Source organism: Hevea brasiliensis, chromosome 13, assembly GCF_030052815.1.
Source record: "Hevea brasiliensis isolate MT/VB/25A 57/8 chromosome 13, ASM3005281v1, whole genome shotgun sequence".
NCBI classification, from domain to species: Eukaryota; Viridiplantae; Streptophyta; class Magnoliopsida; order Malpighiales; family Euphorbiaceae; genus Hevea; species Hevea brasiliensis.
The window spans coordinates 59,097,234-59,119,320 of NC_079505.1; positions in this window are offsets into that span (position 1 = coordinate 59,097,234).

A 22,087-nucleotide genomic window follows, 5' to 3' on the forward strand; every position below is an offset into this window, starting at 1 on the left:
ATAAACTTGTGTTTTTCACGCTTCCGTTCCTTCAATTGGTATCAGAGCCACTATTTGCCATTTAGATTGTTTATTATATGATTTAATTGTGTGATTTTATCATGAGATGATTGATCCATTGCTGGTTGGATCAAGAGGTGTGGCGGCACACATGGTGAAGCCACCATTGGTGGCGGCAACAATGATTCCATGGGTGGTTCAAGGTTTGGCTTTTAATTCTGCAATTGTTGTATGATCTAAGGCCTATTCTTTGACTAATTAAAGTGTTTAATTAGTTGTTTTAATCACATAATTAAATTATGATTCAAATCAGAATTTTAAAAAATTGTTTGAATGTGATTCAAATCTGAATTTTAAAAGTTGTTTGAATGTGATTCAAATCTGAATTTTTAAAGTTGTTTGAATCATATTTAAATCTGATTTTTTAAAATTGATTCAATAAAATTCAGATCTGATTTTTAAAAAAATATTTGAATGTGATTCAAATCTGATTTTTTAAAAAATGTTTGAATGTGATTCAAATCTGAATTTTGAAGTTGTTTGAATGTGATTCAAATCTGAATTTTTAAATTTATTTGAATCATATTCAAATCTGACTTTTAAGTTGAATATGAGATATTCAATTTAATTTAAGTATGTATGTTTTATTTAATTGTTAAATAGTGATATGCATGATGGATGATCATGGACTATAAAAGACCAATGTGATTGGATTTATTTCTTTTATGTTTCTTTGGGATTGTAAATTAATTAATTTATTTTAATTTATTTTGGGCATGTATTATTAAGTTTGTAATATTTTTGGGTTGTAATTTCATTTATTTAAGTTCTTGTAAATTCGCCTTGGTATGCCAAGGATTACTATGTAATATTGGATTGCAAGAAGTTTAAGGAGGTCAAGAGCATTGGTGGGACCAGTGGGAGGAATTCAAGATCAAGTGTTGATTATGTACTCCTTCAGCAACTCTTGTAAAATGAATGAATGAAATGCACCTAGGAATGCCCTGATTCAATTCTTGGTGGCTCAGAATTGAATCCCTTAGAAAGTCCATGATCATACCATATTTACTGCTTATCCATGAATGCATGAGATGTATGGGAATGTATGCAATTATATGATATATGCATGCTAAATGGATAAGCAATATATCATATAATAGCATATATCATATAATAGCATACATTCCCATACATCTCATGCATTCATGGATAAGCAATAAATATGGTATGATCATAGACTTTCTAAGGGATTCAATTCTGAGCCACCAAGAATTGAATCAGGGCATTCCTAGGTGCATTTCATTCATTCATTTTACAAGAGTTGCTGAAGGAGTACATAATCAACACTTGATCTTGAATTCCTCCCACTGGTCCCACCAATGCTCTTGACCTCCTTGAACTTCTTGCAATCCAATATTACATAGTAATCCTTGGCATACCAAGGCGAATTTACAAGAACTTAAATAAATGAAATTATAACCCAAAAATAATTACAAACTTAATAATACATGCCCAAAATAAATTAAAATAAATTAATTAATTTACAATCCCAAAGAAACATAAAAGAAATAAATCCAATCACATTGGTCTTTTATAGTCCATGATCATCCATCATGCATATCACTATTTAACAATTAAATAAAACATACATGCTTAAATTAAATTGAATATCTCATATTCAACTTAAAAATCCAGATTTGAATATGATTCAAATAAATTTAAAAATTCATATTTGAATCTCATTCAAACAAATTTAAAAATTCAGATTTGAATCACATTCAAACATTTTTTTAAAAATCAGATTTCACTCACATTCAAACATTTTTTAAAAAATCAGATCTGAATTTTATTCAATCAATTTTAAAAAATCAGATTTAAATATCATTCAAACAACTTTAAAAATTCAGATTTGAATCACATTCAAAGAACTTTTAAAATTCAGATTTGAATCACATTCAAACAATTTTTAAAATTCTGATTTGAATCATAATTTAATTGTGTGATAAAAATTCTAATTAAACAATTTAATTAGACATAAAATGGATCTTAGATCTATAACAATTGCACATTCACTATCCATTTACTTTTGCACACCATTGTGGTGCATCAACCATGCGCACCATGGTGTTCATCATTTGTACCGCCACCTTGGCTTTGCAACCAGCAATGAGCTTTTGATCTCATGATCAAACACACAATTAAATCATATAAACATAAATCTAAATGGAAAATATAGTGGCTCTGATACCAATTACAGGAACGAAAGCATGAAAAACACAAGTTTATACCATTGAATTCAAAAATTTTCACCTAGGGTCACATGCATCATGCAAGATTTATTTTTATCTATTTGATTTCAATGATAAACAACATATTAAAACTCTTTTAATATGTTTTTGGATCTGTATTTGCCATTTAAGATTTTAAAATTAATCAGATTAATTTTAGAACCCTAGATTAAATCAAGAATGATTACACTAACCTCTTGATGCACTGCAGCGTGTCTGCGCCTTTGAGATTTGTCTTCAGGACACCAAATGTTGTCCCTCTAGCTTGTCTGCACCAAGAACACCTATGGCAGCCCTTGAACAGCTTCTAAAGCTTTTTCTATTAATTAGAAATTCAAGTTCTGCCTTTTAAGAGATTAGAGATGTAAACAAGACACTAGAAACAATTTCTAGTGTTCTTAATTTAAAAGATTGATGACTAATCTCTTTGAATTGATGAGAGATGAAGAAGAATAGATGGAGAGCCTTAAAATGGCGTGACAAAGGAGAGGAGTGGCTACTAGTTGTTTTTCTTTTTCATAACAACACTTATATAGCTAGGTTAACACATTAAACCCTTGCCACATGTTACCCTTTGATTAGCTCTAGGTTTAAGTGACCCAATCACATTGTGTCAAGTGTCAAACCTATATTTAATCTTGATTTTAATCATCTTATATGATTAAAAAAACATTTAGCAAGCTTATGTGTAATCCCATGTGTCACCATTTCATGGTGCCACGTGTCACACTGTGAAAGGAACAAAATGCCCCTGTGTCTTAATTTTGAGTTCTTAACCCAAAATAATTATTTTTTTTCTTCTAATTTATATCAAATATAAATTAATTAATTAATCTCTATAAATTAATTTCTCATTAATTAAATTCATAGTTAAACACTTTAAATATAAATTTAACTTATACTATACATCCAATAATCTAGATTTGGTTTCAAGTCATGCTAGGGACTTTGCAATTTAATTGCAAACCAAACCTATTTAATTAATCAATTAAACTCTTTAATTAATTAATTAAATCATATTTAAATAGGTGATAACTTGTGTATGTGTGTGACTTACTAGGCTCTTCACTAATTGGCAATGAGACATGATATCAACTCTTAATATTATCAGAACTCTTTCTTACCATAAATGATTTCTCTAAATCATTTTATGAACCTCATAGACCATGGTTAACACCTAGCATAGCATGCCATGGCCACCCAATTAGTAATAAGTTTTACCTTAAATGAACCTATAATCATATGTTACCATGCACTAGAATCTCTCTGTTACAAAATCCCAACTCAAGCTGGAGTTATGGTTTATGTCAAACTCCATTTGCTATGAATATTATGTTCTCTTTTAATTCCAGTTCTTGATTAAAAAGATTTTCTCATCAGAAACTCTTTTCTGAATAAATCTATCTGTCCTGGCCAGGAACTTGAAATATCAAGAACAATTAAATGAACATAGGATTTTATCTCTATTTACTTAGAGGAACAGATTCCATCTTGATCAACACCTACCTCCATATATAACTAGTAGGAGCCAAGAGGTGCCCATATACCCATACATAGTACAAGTATGAAAGCAGTATCAAACTCAAACTACCTATATACAAGATAACTGTGCTATCTCAGGTTTAAAGATTATATGCACTGATATGATTTATGACAAAACATTGACAAGAGTAAACTCCATGTGCTTGTCATAAGTGTCACTAGTTCGGCATACTTATCATTTATAAGTGCCTATCATGTTTGTTATATGGCATGAGACTCACCATTCCATCTTATTTATATCTCATATAAATAACCTGGGAACAAATATGAATACAATCTTTATGGATAAGTCATGTCCTTATTATGAAGTATCCTCAATTATGAACCTATTTATGATACTTTGTGCTAGAAATATTATCACTCATATTCTTAACAACTTAAGAGTAATATTTCTAACAAAATATCAATGGACCTTTTCTATTACACATAAATATATTATGTAAACGGAAAAGTGGAAATGCCTTTTATTAATAAAAATATGTACAAGATACATACTAAATGATATGCTCTAGGGCATACTACTAACAGTGTCTAGTGCCTGTAAAATCTGCATATCCAATACAGTCAATCCTGTAAAAGGTTACTTGGGTACTGAAATGAAATAAGAAAGTTAAATATCAAGATAAAGAGAAGGAAAGATCCCAAAGAAATAAATGGTTCCAAATATCACAAAAATGTGTAAACATGAGGGATCAAGAAAAATATGGTGAAAAGTCTTTAAATTCATTATGTGATTAAACTACGAAGTGATTACAAACAAAAAAATTGATAACACAACCTTTATTTTCTTTAAAATGATTCATGATTTATTTAAATATGCACTTTCTTGATATTACTTCAAGTATGAAATTATTACTTTTATTTGTATATTGCACTTTCATTTTATTAGTGCACCACTAAGCAGAATTGCTTAGCGCGATGGTTTTTCCTCGCACAGGTTCAAGTGATAAAGTCCAGTAGACCATATGGCAGGGAGATTTGAGCTGATCTGCAGTAGGAGCCAGTGTCACCTCCATATTTCATTTTGATATATATGTTACTGGCCTACAGTTATGCATCATCACATTTATTGTAGTTAGATATAAGTTTGTAACTAAATTTTAAGTTGTGTAATAATTATGTACATTAAGTAAATTAGTGAAATGAAAGAAATTCATATACGAAAATGGATGTAAATAATTATGTGAATGAATATGGAATTTGATTGAGATATTGGATTGATACAAATTGAGATTATATTATTTGAGATATTTGAGCAGGTTAATGATTTAACAGGTTAATGATTTAATAGGTCAATGGTTAATAACATGGGAAAACTCTTGTAGTTTTTCCATTAAAATTTCTTGAATTTAAATTATAATAAAAAATAATTGATCCCAAATTGAATACGATATGATTAGGTGCTTTGGCATAGGATGTGGCATTCCTTTACTCGGTTATACTGTAGACCGTGTAAGGAGGTATTACATTTAGTGGTATCAGAGCAAGGTTTAGGCGTTCCTAGACCTAGATAGATAGAAAGACATAAGTGCATGTCATGCATTGCATTCACTAGGAGTCGAGGTGACACTAATGCAGATATATTCTCCTGTCTGTTTTAGGTTGGTAAAATGGATCTTGATGCTCCACGGGCTAATGAAGAAAAAGTGGATAGTTATGCCTCAGAAAGCAATAGTATCAGAGAGGTGAGAGATTCTGCAGCACAGATACCTACTGGGCAGCCTGCAGAATCTCAGCAATAATTTTTCCAGCAGATGGCTGATCTACTTAGACAAGTGATAGGGACTTAAGCACAGCTCGTGTAGAGGTCACTGTTAGAAAAGCTCCAAAAGTATGGGACTGTGGATTTTAAAGGAAAGAAAGAGGATGAACCGGTGACTGCAAAATATTGGTTAGAAAGGACTAAGAAAGTTTTATAGCAATTACATTGCACACCAAAATAGAGTTTGGAGTGTGCAGTTTCACTACTACAAGAGGCTCCCTATCAACGGTGGGACACCATAATCAAAGTAGTGCAGCCAGCCATGGTGACTTGGGATTTCTTTCTGATGGAGTTCAAAAAAAAGTACATCAGCTACATCTATTTGGAGGATAGAAGGAGAGAATTTATCATGCTGAGACAGAGGCAAATGACAGTAAGTGAGTATGAAAAAGAATTTGTCTGCTTGAGTAAATATGCCAGAGAGATTGTACCCACAAAGGTGGAGAGATGTAGGAGATTTGAAGAGGGCCTCAATGACAGTATCAGACTCCATATTACAGCACTGCAGTACATAGACTTCACTCAACTGGTGGCAACAGCCTTGAATATGGAAAGAGTGTGAGCCAATGAACAGAATAAGAGGGGTGATCAGCAGAAAAGAGATTTTAGCCAGTTTAGCTCCACTTTCATAGCCAGTAAGAGGCACAGAAGATAGTTAAGTCTGCATCAACCCAGAGTAGAAGATAAAGGACTAGGCCCACATTTAGGAGAGGCTAACTAGTGACACTAGTGGCGAGCACACTAGGACTAGCAGTGAGAGGTCTTGCCCCAGCAACATGCACACATTGTGGGAAGAGGCATGGAGGTGAATGTCGAGGGTTGACTGGAGCTTGTTATAAATGTGGGGCCACTGATCATTTCCAGAAAGACTGTCCTAAGAGGACTATTCCATCGACATAGATAGAAAGACTGCCTTTCACTGCACAGAGGGCTAGGAAGCCCGGGGGATTCGAGGCAGCTAGGGACAATGTAAGGCCTGCATCCAAAATTGTGAAAAGATCAGAAGTAAGAGTGCTAGCACGTGCATATACCACTCAAGCCAGGGAGGAGCAGGATGCACCAGAGGTCATAGTTGGTATATTTTCTCTTTTTAACTATGTAGTGCGTGCATTGATAGACTCAGGCTCAACTCATTTATACATGTGCACTGCCATCCCAGTAGAGAAGTGTTTAAGGGTTAAAACTATTAAACAGGAAATAGTAATTACAAACCCTTTAGGCCACAGTGTGATGGTGAATAGGGTTTATAGGGGTTATCCCTTGAGGATTCAAGGGTATGAATTTTCGACAGACCTCATTGAACTGCCTTTACATGAGTTCAATGTGATCTTGGAGATGGACTGGTTGTCACGTCACCATGTAACACCCCTCACCCGACTACAGTGTAGTCGAGCAAGGCATGCTACAATCGGTGCCGGAGCACCCTAACTTATCTTACTTTATTTTTTTTAAATAATTTTGAATTCATTTAATTTAATATCAATTATTTTTCGACAGAGAAACCAGCGGAGTTTCCCCTATTTTATTATCGTTTGGCGTATTTCAATATTCACCTGTTTGAAATTCAGCAATATTTCCAAAATAAAATCTTATCCATGCTAATCATAATTATCTCATCAATCATTCTCATAATTTTCTCATATTTCAAATCTCATCCATACATTTCAATTTCATAATCATTTCCATACATTTCCATTCATACTCAATTCATATGTAAACATTCTCAAATTACATAAGCAAAATTTTCAAATTTCCTTAATTTACATAATTTACAAAATAATTACAAAATTTCATAATTTACATGATATATAAATTAATTACATATGAAAAAGCTAATTAATTAATTTACATCGCATTCCTATTAATTACATGTTCATAATATACGTTACAATATAATATCTAAGCATTTTATACAAAATATAAAATATGACCTATATGGGCCCTATCTACATGCATTGCTGAGAAGGTGATAACCTTGAATACTTCAGATACTTCCGCAGATCAAAACTCTCAAAATTCCCAGTCAAACGTCCATTGGGTTCTAGCTTCAGTACCTGCGCGAAGGAAACAATTCCATCGTGCAAAGCATTGTTGCTTAGTGGTGCAATAATATAACAAGGAAATAATATACAAATAAAGATAGAAATAAAACATAATTCAAATAATTAAGATTTATTTATACTTCACATGCGGTTTCTAAAATTTAATATGTTTTATCCTAATTTAGTCTTCTTTGAAAGTGTTTATTTCGCCAATGTACAGTAATAATGTACAAAGAAAAATGATCTGAAAATAATAAATTTATGCTTATATTATTAAATAAGTCACATTTGCAATATTTATTTATGTTATAATTTTCTTTGCTAATCATTTAGCATTTTCTCTATACTTGCTAGGTTGTCTCAGATTATCTCATAATAAGTAAATTTTAATATCTGTCCAGTTCATTTCGATTCTTTCTAATAAATAACTATCCTAATTTATTTTAGGTCATCTTACTCATTTATTTTATTTAATATCTAATATTTTTTTTATTACTAATATTCTTAACTTATTTCAATAAATTTCACTGCCCAAGTAACCTATGACAGGCTGACTAAACTAGATAACGGGTCGTTGGCACTGGACACCGCGGTGTCTCAGGCCGTCATACCATGGGACGCAGAACGTCAACCACGTATGCAGTCAGTATGGCTAAAAAGCCATGATAACACATAATCAGGCATAAAAGCCATGAATGTTGGCATAAAGCCATGAATGCGGGCATAAAGCCATGAATGCGGGCATAAAGCCATGAATACAGGCACAAAGCCATGAATACAGGCATAAAGCCTTTCGCAGTACTGCTAAAACAATACCCTATTGGCATGCCAAACTATCCAATCTGACACACATGTCTAGGTAATACAAGGGCACATAATATCATTAAATATTAATATATTGTGTTTTATGACTTCATTATTTCATGATAAATTTCATAATTTATACATTCATCATAATATTCATACTTACATCATTCATATTGATCACAATTCATAACAATGGTGTTCATATACCATTGTACTCAAAACGTTCTTCTTTTCTCTTATAAAGAAAACTAATGTCCCATTCATATTTTCATATGATTCATTTATTCATTACAATATTTATATGGATTCATAACTCATACAAGGTGTTATTATCTTATTTGTAATGGAAACATAAATCCTAATGTAAACCTCATCCCATTTATACTCAACAATCCATCTAGGTTAATGTTATTTCATATTCAAGTGGTATTCCTTATGTTTTATTAGACCTACTAGTAATGGGAATAAATCTTAACTATATACTCACATAACTTAAATGTTCATTAAGTCATTTAGGTGAATTACTATTTCTATTCCAAGTAATCCATGAATGTTTCATGGATTCTAAATTTCATACCTTAATTTCCTCTACCAATTTAGTTATTATACTTTGTGTCTTTGTATTACTATTCATATTACTATTCACTCAAATTGTTGACTTTTTATTACATAATAAATTTATTGAACCTAAGTTCTCCAAGATACCACATTTTGCATTCAAAATTTGTTAGTATTGGTTGCCAATACCATTTCCAAGCTTAATGTTAATTGGGCAGAATTTTCAGTTTTCATGCCTTGTTTTTACTGTTCCATTGGTCAATTTTGCAGTGGGAATTTGGCAAACTGATCAACATGAAAGTTGTTCCTTATTTTGTCTAGTTGCATTTCCTTTTTTTGAATCACTCCATTTGGAGTTTTGTAGCTCAAGTTATGGTCATTTTACCATAACTGGCCGGAGTGACCTGCACCTAGATTTTCTGGGCAATTTGGTTCTGCCAGATTTGGTGACCTAAGTTTGGTTGGCAATTTGACTAGGTTATGGTCAGAATTTGGATTTGCGTTCTGCATGAAAGTTTTAGAGCTATGTCTCAACTATCTTCTGGTAAGATTTTAGATCAATTGGACCCTTCTACACTGAGTTATAACCAAATGAATAACTACTGTTCATTTGGTCATTTTGCCCAGGCAGACTGCAGGTCATCCGGATTAGGGCAAACTTTTGGTCCACTTGGTTTGGTTTTCTAGGCATGGTTTCTTCACCAAAGTTGTGCCATTATGTGTCTAGTTTCATGTCCAATTGGCCTTGCACCAATTGAACCTCTACAATTCAAGTTATTGCTGCCCAAACCTGCTGGACTCATGTCCAGCCCTGCAGGTTACCAAGGGCAGCATACATAACCTCAATTCTCTTGGCACCATTCACTCAATTTCCTACTCAAACATGACCACATGGTCACTAACTGACCAGTACAACCTCTTTTTACCAATACTTAAACAAAATCCAAATTTTGGTGCCCAAACCCTAACTCCAACAATTTCAATTCTCTATATACATACAATCCATGAATTAAAACACCAAAATCATGTTTAATGGCAACCATACATAACTATTATGCAATTAAATTGTTTTAACCCTAGGTACCCTAAGGCTACCAAAATTTCATGGGGCAAGTTCATGCATCTTTAATTCATTTTTCATCAAATTTTCAACTTAACTCAACTTGAATTCATGCTTAGAAAAGAATGGAAGCAAGAAAATTAGCACTAACCTCTTGTAGCTCAAATCCAAGCCAACCAAGACTTTAATTTTTCTTTACTTTCTTACTCTTTCTTGGCTGCCAAACACTTCTCCTTGGTGTGGGTATAATTTTTAGTGAAGGGAGGATAAGGTTTTGAGGTGAATTGAAGTGGGAAATGAAGCTTAAGGGAGCTTTAATGGTGGTTTGGGTGGAAGGGAAAATGGGTTGCGGCTGAAATGGGAAAAGAATTGCAGAAATTGTGTTTTTTTTTTCTTCATTTAGTTGTATTTATCTCATTTTAATTGGCTTGTCAATTTCTAATTGGTGGGAAGCTTTTTAATGATGTCATCCTATGTCATAAATCTAATTTAATTCCATTTTCTTTTTCTTTTCTTTTCTACTCAATTTTAATTTAATTTTTAGCAATATTTATTCACATTCTGTGTCATAATAATTATTTACTTAACTAGACAGGTCGGCAAAAAATCACCTCTGAAGGCAAAATGACCAAAATGCCTTCCGTTTGGCTTAACGGGCTAAAATTGTCTGTACCGATTGAAAAAATTTTCTAAGCATTTCCTTGGCATTTTAATGCCATAGAAAACTCAATGACTCTTCTCTGGAGTCTCAAAAATTATTTTATAAATTTTCTCCCTGGTCTAGGGCTCCTAGTTGCGAGAACCGCAACTTCCCATTGGGTTACCCATCGCTAGGGCACCGGCTCATTTAACTTGGTTGTATTTTATTTCTAAAATTTTTTTCTAAATTTTTCTTATTAATATTTGAGTTATTTATGACTCCTCACTCTAGTCTAATTATTTTTCCAGACGTTCTAGCTGTGTCAGGACGGACAGGTCAGGAGCAGTAGAATGTACGTAATTGCTACAGTGAGGGTGTTACAATTCTTCCCCTCTAGCAAAAATTTCGTCCTCGAAATTTACTGGGTGTAGGTATCTGAGATAGTTCTTTTATCTTTCTATTGCTCCCTTTGTCTACTTCTTTTATATATATGGTACTATTTAGTCTTTTCGAATCTATCATTATACACTTAGGCATATCATAAAGGAAGTACTTTACCTCAAATTCACATTTGGGCCTTCTTGTTCCTCTTTGGCTTGGGTGACATTTGGAAGTGGTGTTACTATTGTACTTGGTCCTTCCACGACCTCTATCTGGGTCCGTGGTAAATTCCTCTTAGGACAATCTTTCAGACGATGGTCTATGGCCCCACATCTATAACAGGCTCCAGTCAATCCTTTACATTCACCTTTATGCCACTTGTTACAATGGCCACATTTTCTTGCTAGTCTTGGCACACTCACTACTAGTGTTTCTGGTTGATCTCTTCTGGGTATAGGCCTGAGTCTGAATCTCCTACTTTGATCAAATGTCTGACTTAACTATTCCCTCGGCCTCTTATTACTAGACTGTCCAAATTTCCTCTTTTGCTGATCACCACTCCTCTTTTATTCCTCTTCATGAACACAGCTAATATATTTCTTTCTAAACTCTATCAGAAAGAATTCCCAAGTTACGTCGGCTGGTGGCACTACCTTGGTTACGACATCCAACCATCGATATGCAGCTTCTTGTAACAATGAAACTGCACACTCCAAACTCTGTTCTGGTGTGCAATGGAGCTGCTGCAGGACTCTTTCAGTCCTTTCTAACCATTACTCAGCTGCTGAAGAATCGTCTTCCTTTTTACCATTGAAATCTACAGCTCCATACTTCCTAATTTTTCCTAAAGGTGATTTTCGTTGAGGCGGTAGTGGAATAACCCCAGTCATCTGTCGAAAAAATTCGTTCATCTGCTCAAACAAGGCCTGTTGGGGTTGTACAAGCACCTCTTGCACTGGTGGAGCAGGATCTCCCCGATTTCCAATATCACTCCCAGTCGGGATACGGCTTACTACTTCTTCTTCTACTGCCCTCTGCGATTCTGAGTCCATACCTTAACCTAAAATAACCAAGAAAATAGATCTGCATTAGTGTCACCTCGACTCATATCAATGCAATGCATGTTATGCACACTATCCCTTTCCATCTATCTATGCCTAGGAACGCCTAAACCGTGCTCTGATACCAATAAATGTAACACCCCTCACCTGACTACAGTGTAACCGAGCAAGGCATGCTACAATCGGTGCCGGAGCACCCTAACTTATCTTACTTTATTTTTTTTAAATAATTTTGAATTCATTTAATTTAATATCAATTATTTTTTGACGGAGAAACCAGCGGAGTTTCCCCTATTTTATTATCGTTTGGCGTATTTCAATATTCACCTGTTTGAAATTCAACAATATTTCCAAAATAAAATCTTATCCATGCTAATCATAATTATCTCATCAATCATTCTCATAATTTTCTCATATTTCAAATCTCATCCATACATTTTAATTTCATAATCATTTCCATACATTTCCATTCATACTCAATTCATATGTAAACATTCTCAAATTACATAAGCAAAATTTTCAAATTTCCTTAATTTACATAATTTACAAAATAATTACAAAATTTCATAATTCACATGATATATAAATTAATTCCATATGAAAAAGCTAATTAATTAATTTACATCGCATTCCTATTAATTACATGTTCATAATATACATTACAATATTATATCTAAGCATTTTATACAAAATATAAATATGATCTATATGGGCCCTATCTACATGCATTGCTGAGGAGGTGACAACCTTGAATACTTCAGATACTTCTGCAGATCAAAACTCCCAAAATTCCCAGTCAAATGTCCATTAGGTTCTAGCTTCAGTACCTGCGCGAAGGAAACAATTCCATCGCGCAAAGCATTGCTGCTTAGTGGTGCAATAATATAACAAGGAAATAATATACAAATAAAGATAGAAATAAAACATAATTCAAATAATTAAGATTTATTTATACTTCACATGCGGTTTCTAAAATTTAATATGTTTTATCCTAATTTAGTCTTCTTTGAAAGTGTTTATTTCGCCAATGTACAGTAATAAAGTACAAAGAAAAATGATCTAAAAATAATAAATTTATGCTTATATTATTATATAAGTCACATTTGCAATATTTATTTATGTTATAATTTTCTTTGCTAATCTTTTAGCATTTTCTCTATACTTGCTAGGTTGTAAATTTTAATATCTGTCCAGTTCATTTCGATTCTTTCTAATAAATAACTATCCTAATTTATTTTAGGTCATCTTACTCATTTGTTTTATTTAATTTCTAATATTTTTTTTATTACTAATATTCTTAACTTATTTCAATAAATTTCACTGCCCAAGTAACCTATGACAGGCTGACTAAACTGGATAACGGGTCGTTGGCCTTTGGACACCGCATGTCTCGCCGTCATACCATGGGGCCTTGAGCGTCAACCACGTATGCAGTCAGTATGGCTAAAAAGCCATGATAACACATAATCAGGCATAAAAGCGATGAATGTTGGCATAAAGCCATGAATGCGGGCATAAAGCCATGAATACAGGCACAAAGCCATGAATACAGGCATAAAGCCTTTCGCAGTACTGCTAAAACAATACCCTATTGGCATGCCAAACTATCCAATCTGACACACATGTCTAGGCAATACAAGGGCACATAATATCATTAAATATTAATATATTGTGTTTTATGACTTCATTATTTCATGATAAATTTCATAATTTATACATTCATCATAATATTCATACATTCCTTGCATCAGTCATATTGATCATAATTCATAACAATGGTGTTCATATACCATTGTACTCAAAACGTTCTTCTTTTCTCTTATAAATAAAACTAATGTCCCATTCATATTTTCATATGATTCATTTATTCATTACAATATTTATATGGATTCATAACTCATACAAGGTGTTATTATCTTATTTGTAATGGAAACATAAATCCTAATGTAAACCTCATCCCATTTATACTCAATAATCCATCTAGGTTAATGTTATTTCATATTCAAGTGGTATTCCTTATGTTTTATTAGACCTACTAGTAATGGGAATAAATCTTAACTATATACTCACATAACTTAAATGTTCATTAAGTCATTTAGGTGAATTACTATTTCTATTCCAAGTAATCCATGAATGTTTCATGGATTCCAAATTTCATACCTTAATTTCCTCTACCAATTTAGTTATTATACTTTGTGTCTTTGTATTACTATTCATATTACTATTCACTCAAATTGTTAACTTTTTAATACATAATAAATTTATTGAACCTAAGTTCTCCAAGATACCACATTTTGCATTCAAATTTTGTTGGTATTGGTTGCCAATACCATTTCCAAGCTTAATGTTAATTGGGCAGAATTTTCAGTTTTCATGCCTTATCTTTACTGTTCCATTGGTCAATTTTGCAGTGGGAATTTGGCAAACTGATCAACATGAAAGTTGTTCCTTATTTTGTCTAGTTGCATTTCCTTTTTTTAATCACTCCATTTGGAGTTTTGTAGCTCAAGTTATGGTCATTTTACCATAACTGGAAGGAGTGACCTGCACCCAGATTTTCTGGGCAATTTGGTTCTGCCAGATTTGGTGACCTAAGTTTGGTTGGCAATTTGACTAGGTTATGGCCAGAATTTGGATTTGTGCTCTTCATAAAAATTTTAGAGCTATGTCTCAACTATATGCTGGTAAGATTTCAGATCAATTGGACCCTTCTACACTGAGTTATGACCAAATGAATAACATCTATTCATTTGGTCATTTCGCCCAGGCAGACTGCAGGTCACCCGAATTAGGGCAAACTTTTGGTCCACTTGGTTTAGTTTTCTGGGCATGGTTTCTTCACCAAAATTGTGACATTATGTGTCTAGTTTCATGTCCTTTTGGCCTTGCACCAATTGAACCTCTACAATTCAAGTTATTGCTACCCAAACCTGCTGGACTCATGCCCAGCCCTTTAGGTCACCAAGGGCAGCATACATAACCTCAATTCTCTTGGCACCATTCACTCAATTTCCTGCTCAAACATGACCACATGGTCACTAACTGACCATTACAACCTCTTTTTACCAATAATTAAACAAAATCCAAATTTTGGTGCCCAAACCCTAACTCCAACAATTTCAATTCTCTATATACATACAATCCATTAATTAAAACACCAAAATCATGTTTAATGGCAGCCATACATAACTATTATGCAATCAAATTGTTCAAAGCCTAGGTACCCTAAGGCTGCCAAAATTTCATGGGGCAAGTTCATGCATCTTTAATTCATTTTTCATCAAATTTTCAACTTAACTCAACTTAAATTCATGCTTAGAAAAGAATGGAAGCAAGAAAATTAGCACTAACCTCTTGTAGCTCAAATCCAAGCCAACCAAGACTTTAATTTTTCTTTACTTTCTTACTCTTTCTTGGCTGCCAAACACTTCTCCTTGGTGTGGGTATAATTTTTAGTGAAGGGAGGATAAGATTTTGAGGTAAATTGAAGTGGGAAATGAAGCTTAAGGGAGCTTTAATGGTGGTTTAGGTGGAAGGGAAAATGGGTTACGGCTGAAATGGGAAGAGAATTGCAGAAATTGTGTTTGTTTTTTTTTTCATTTAGTTGTATTTATCTCATTTTAATTGGCTTGTCAATTTCTAATTGGTGGGAAGCTTTTTAATGATGTCATCCTATGTCATAAATCTAATTTAATTCTATTTTCTTTTTCTTTTCTTTTCTACTCAATTTTAATTTAATTTTTAGCAATATTTATTCACATTTTGTTTCATAATAATTATTTACTTAACTAGACAGGTCGGCCAAAAATCACCTCTGAAGGCGAAATTACCAAAATGCCCTCCGTTTGGTTTAACGGGCTAAAATTGTCTGTACCGATTGAAAATTTTTTCTAAGCATTTCCTTGGCATTTTAATGCCATAGAAACCTCAATGACTCTTCTTTGGAGTCTCAAAAATTATTTTATAAATTTTCTCCTGGGTCTAGGGCTCCTAGTTGCGAGAACCGCAACTTCCCATTGGGTTACCCATCGCTAGGGCACCGGCTCATTTAACTTGGTTGTATTTTATTTCTAAAATTTTTTTCTAAATTTTTCTTATTAATATTTGAGTTATTTATGGCTCCTCACTCTAGTCTAATTATTTTTCCAGACGTTCTAGGTGTCAGACGGACAGTCAGGAGCAGTAGAAATGTGCGTAATTGCTCTGATGAGGTGTTACACACCAAGCTATGGTGGATTGCCATTTAAAAAGAATTACATTGAAGACTCCTGATAATGAAGAAATCACTATTGTGGGTGAAAAGACAGATTATCTATCTGATGTTATATCAGCCACTACTGCAAGAAGATTGATAAGAGAGGGCTATAAAGCATACCTGGCATATGCAGTGGATACCAGAAAGATTGAATCTAGTCTCTAAGATATACCCACTGTATGTGATTTTTTGGATGTGTTCCCAGAGGAATTGCCTAGTTTACTACCGGAAAGGAAAGTAGAGTTTACTATAGAGGTTATTCCTGGTACAACATCGATATCAATTGCTCCTTATAGAAGGGCACCCACAGAATTGAAGGAGTTGAAAATCCTGCAAGAGCTGCTGGATAAAAAGTTTATATGCCCTAGTATGTTGCCCTGAGAAGCATCGGTATTATTTGTAAAGAAGAAGGAAGGGACATTTAGACTATGTGTAGATTATAGACAGTTGAATAAGGTGACTGTGAAGAATAGACATCCTTTACCCAGGTTTGATGACTTATTGGATCCGCAGAAAAGAGCAAGTGTTTTTATCAAAATTAATTTGAGATCAGGGTATCATTAGCTGAGAGTGAAGGAGTCTAATGTGCTTAAAACGGTGTACAGAACCCGATATGGACATTATGAGTTTCTGGTTATGCCATTTAGGCTAATCAATGCACTAGTAGTATTCATGGACCTAATGAACTGTATCTTCCATTCTTATTTAGATCGGTTCATGGTGGTCTTTATTAATGATATACTGGTGTATTCCAAGGATGGAGGAGCATGATGGGCATTTAAGGATTGTATTGTAGACTTTGAGAGAGAAGAAGTTGTATGCTAAGTTGTACAAGTGTGAATTTTGGTTGCATAAGATTTCTTTCCTTGGACACATAGTATCAGCTGATGGGATTAGGGTTGGTCCTAGAAAGATACAAGCCATCGTGGATTGGAAATTCCCAAAGAATGTGACATAAATTAAAAGTTTCTAAGGATTAGCTGGTTATTATAGGAGATTTGAAAAAGGATTTTCTATCATAGCATCACCATTAACTAAATTATTGCATGAGAATGTCAAATTTGAGTGGAATGATTAATGTCAAACTAGCTTTGAGAAGTTGGAAGCAATACTTATAGAGGCACCTATTCTTACACCCCTATGTTAGGAGGAGACTTTGTGATCTATAGTGATGCCTCTCATAACGGGTTAGGATGTGTATTGATGCAAGAGAGGAAAGTAGTTGCTTATACTTCTAGGCAACTTAAGTCACATGAGAAGAACTATGCCACACATGATTTGGAATTAGTAGTTATTTTGTTTGTATTGAAAATATGGAGGTATTATTTATATGGTGAGAAATGTTGTATATATACACAGATCACAAGAGTCTTAAATACTTGCCAACTCAGAAGAAGCTTAATCTGAAATAGAGGAGATGGATAGAATTTTCTGAAAGATTATGACTATATCATTGATTACCACCCCAAGAAAGTGAATGTAGTAGCAGATGCTCTAAGCAGGAAGTCCATAGTAGTTTTGAGATCCTTCAATCCCACTTATCTTTAGCACAAAATAGAGCTATTGTGGCTGAGTCGTAAGTGAAGCCTAATTTGCTACAACAAGTGCAAGAGGCACGAAAACAAGATAAGAAGCTGGCAGACATTATAATGCAAATCCAAGAGGGGAAGGAAAATGAATATGAGATCAAGGGAGATAGTTATTTGTACTATAAAGGAAGAAAATATAGAACACCTTTGTGTTGGACTGAACTTGTCGAGGACAAGTTAATAGAACTGAATTTGATGAGAGAAACTGAAGAAAAAGTAAAGATTGTCAAAGATAATTTAAAAGCTGCCTCAGATAGATAGTAGTCTTATACAAATTTGAAAAGAAAAGACATTGAGTACGAGGTTAGCAATAAAGTCTTCTTGAAAGTATTACCATGAAAGAAAGTGCTTAGATTTGGGAAAAAGGGTAAGTTAAGCCCTAAGTTTATTGGTACATACGAGACCATTGAACATGTGGGTCCAGTAGCTTATAAATTAGCCTTACCACCAAAGAGAACAAAATTCATAATTTATTTCACGTTTCGATTTTAAGGAGATATAGATTAGATCCCCCACATATTCTATCAGCAGAGACTACTAATGTACAACCTGATTTGACATATGAGGAAGAACCAGTAAAGATCCTAGCATGAGAAATCAAGGAGCTAAGGAACAAAAGAATTCCAATGGTGAAAGTACTATAGAGAAACCACAAAGCAGAGGAAGCGACATGGGAAAATGAAGAAATTTTGAAGCAATAACATCCTCAGTTATTTGAATCAGGTAAATTTCGAGGACAAAATTTCTTTTTAGAGGGAAAGAATTATAAAATCTGCACTTTAGATAGTTCCGTATATTCTACTATTCTGATAACTAAGGTCTATTCAGATGGCTAAAATGTCTGAAACTATACTTAAATTAGAGTAAGAAATCATAATTTAATTAGATAAAGATCAATTAAGGTTGAAGAAAAATAAAAGAAGTAGAGTACAAATTGGTTAAATGAGCATAAGATCCTGGTGATGAGTAACCCTACTGAGAAGCAACTGCGAATTCAGTTGCTACTCCAAACTTATGTAAGACCTTGTAAGACCCTTAATTAAGATTTAAATAAGATATTATTATGAATTAATAAGTCAAGAAGATGAAAAGAAACAAGCACAAATAAGGAAATTAAAGCCTAAGGTGAAAAATGAAATTAAGGACTTATCGGGTATTATGGAAAAGATAAATATAAACCCGATAAGAGAAAAATTTGATCAATCAAATTTAAGAGCTCAAAATTGACCAAAAGGGAGATAAAATAAGTTAATGAAGATGGATTAATTAAATTAATCAAGATTAATAAAAGTAAATACAATTAGTAAAAAGTCAAATTATAATGATTTAGAATTTTAACATAATTAGAACTTTGCCATTCCCCTTATTTACAAAAATGCCATTAGACAATAAATTAATATAAATATCTATAAAATAAAAAAAAAGGAAATTATCTTCATCTTCCCAAGTTGGCCAGCCAAGTACACACACACACACACTCTCTCTCTCTCAATTTTCTCTCAACTTCCACCATTGTTACCCAAATCCAAGCTTCAGAACCCTAAGTATTTTTCTTATTTTCCATAGAAAATCAAGAGTAAACCCTAATTTAAACCTAAATTGAAGAAAGCACACAAGAATTTTAAGGATTTTAGAAGATTGGTGAAGAGGAAGTGTTGACCAAATTAAGGTGAGCTATGACCTAAGCTTTGATTATAGTGAATTCATAAAATTTAAGTTTGATTATGGGATTTTCTTTAAAACTTGATTGGAATTTTGGGTGTTTTGAAGAAAGGGAATTTAGTTGAGTGAAGACAAGTTGGAAAAGCAAAGTTTTGATTAAACTGGAAGCAATTTAAAGTTGATTGAAGCTTATACACAAAAGTTAGTGCTATGAAACCCTTTGAATGTTGAAGTTATAGTAAATTAAACTAGGGCTTCATGAAATTAGGGTTTTCAACTCTTGTAACCTATTTGATATGTTTATGCCAAAATTAAGACTATTGGGCATGTAATTGTTATGAAATATTGATGATATGGCAAACTAATTGAGTGAATGTAGTGTTATGCCTTGGAACTAGTTCTGGATAGCCTGAGTCCAATGACTTTAAATGCTCATAACTTGAGATACACAACTTCAATTGTTGTCAAACTAAAGCCAAATTAAAGTTGAAACCCATACCTACAACTTTTGTGTTTTGACCCAAGCTAAATTCTTAGGGTAACTTGGTTGAATTTCTAGAGTAAATTAGAATTACTGAACCTAGAATTTCCTGCAATTCCAGCAAATTGCCTTGTGACTCCCGTGTAGTAAATAGAGCATATCTTCCTTTATATAACTCTAATTAAGGTGGTTTAAAATGCTCTGGAAACATAAGATATAGGCCTATAACTTTGCTTTAGGGACCTTGCCTAAATTCTGGGTGTAGAATATCAAAATGTTGAATGAAAAACTGAGGTGAAAACCTGGAAATCTGGAAATCACAAGATACTGCATCCTTGAACTAGGATTGGAAATTTAGCCATAACTCACCCTACAAAACTCCAAATTGAGTGATTTTTGAACCTGAGTAATCCTAAGACACAGGGGAACAATTCATATGAAGAACACGAAGTTAAATTATGACTACAACCTATCCAAAATGGCTTGAAAGAATGGGTTTAGAATCTGCCTAGATTCTGGAATGCCTTGAAAACTGGAAATTGGTCACTGGACCAGTTTTGGTAAAATGGCTATAGCTTAAGCTACATAAATGCAAATTGAGTGATTCTAAAGCCAAAATAAACCTAAAACATAGATCTACAAATCTCATGAAGACGGTATGGCCTAATTCCTGCTATACCTTAATCAAAATTATTAAAGAAATTGAGGCAATAAATTTGGAAATTATGAAATGTTAACAAAATTGCTCGAAATGTGAATGGTAATTAATGTCAATGATATGACTAGCATGAATGTCACGTGATATGTGTTTGGGACCTATTCTCCCATGATGAATGAAGTGATGATATAATGAGGAAATAATGAGAATATTGAACTGCAAACAATAATAATTAGCCCAAGTATGCCTTAATAGTAGTGTAAGGATTGGATGAGATTAGCAGTATTGCATTTGGTTTTTATGCCTGGATACCATTGGTAGGCACCGAGTGTCTGATATGGTTATCCCATGTTCATGATTTGTAACACCCCAACTTTTGAGAAAATATTTAATATAATTGTTATTAGAAATAGAAATAAAAATTATAAAGTTTTAGGGAGAAACAAATTTAATGTGAACTTGGACTTGAAAAGAAAAAGTAATAGAAGTTTTGCGGTGGAAAATAGGATTTTTGGAAAGTTGGGGGCCCAAAATGAAATTTGAATAAAAAAAGTGGACAGCAGCTACACATCCACGTGAGCTAGTTTCTCCAACAATTTCTATAAATAAATAAATATATGAAAGAGAAGAAGAGGATAGCAGAATCGGGAAAGAGGAGAGGAGGAAAAAGAAAGGAAAAGAAAGAAAGAAAGGAAGAAAGAAAAGAAGAGAAGGGAAGATGGAGTTGGTGTTGATTTTTTTTTTTTTCTGAGTTTCTCTAGCAAGAAAGAACACTAACAAGGGGAAAAGAAGGGTTTTGGTCTAAGATACAAGAATTAAAAAGAGAGGAATGAAGAAGGAGTTGAACAGTAGTAGAACCTGCTGAATGTTTCTCTTCCGTCTAGATGAGTTTGGCTCAACTTGTATAGTTGATTTTTGGATATGTTTGAGAAATGTATGTGTAGAAGTTATGGTTAAAATTTGGTGATTGTTCAATGGTTGGATTTGGAGAAATATATTGTTGAACACAGGCTGTCTGCAAGTTGAATTCTGAATTTTGGCTATAGAAATTTGAGAAACATAAATAGTTAAAATGCTTAGAAAATTATGAAATTTGGTGAAAATGATATGTGGGATGTTGAGGCTATTGTGTTAAAATTTCGTGAATTTTAGACTTGTGGTTTATGAGATATAAGTTGTTTTGCATTAGCTATCTGAGGAAGACTAATTTTTACTAAATTCAGATTTTGAAGGGTTGAATGAATATTTTGATATCTCATGATATAGAGGTGATTTGATGCCAAAAGTTTACTAATATTGTA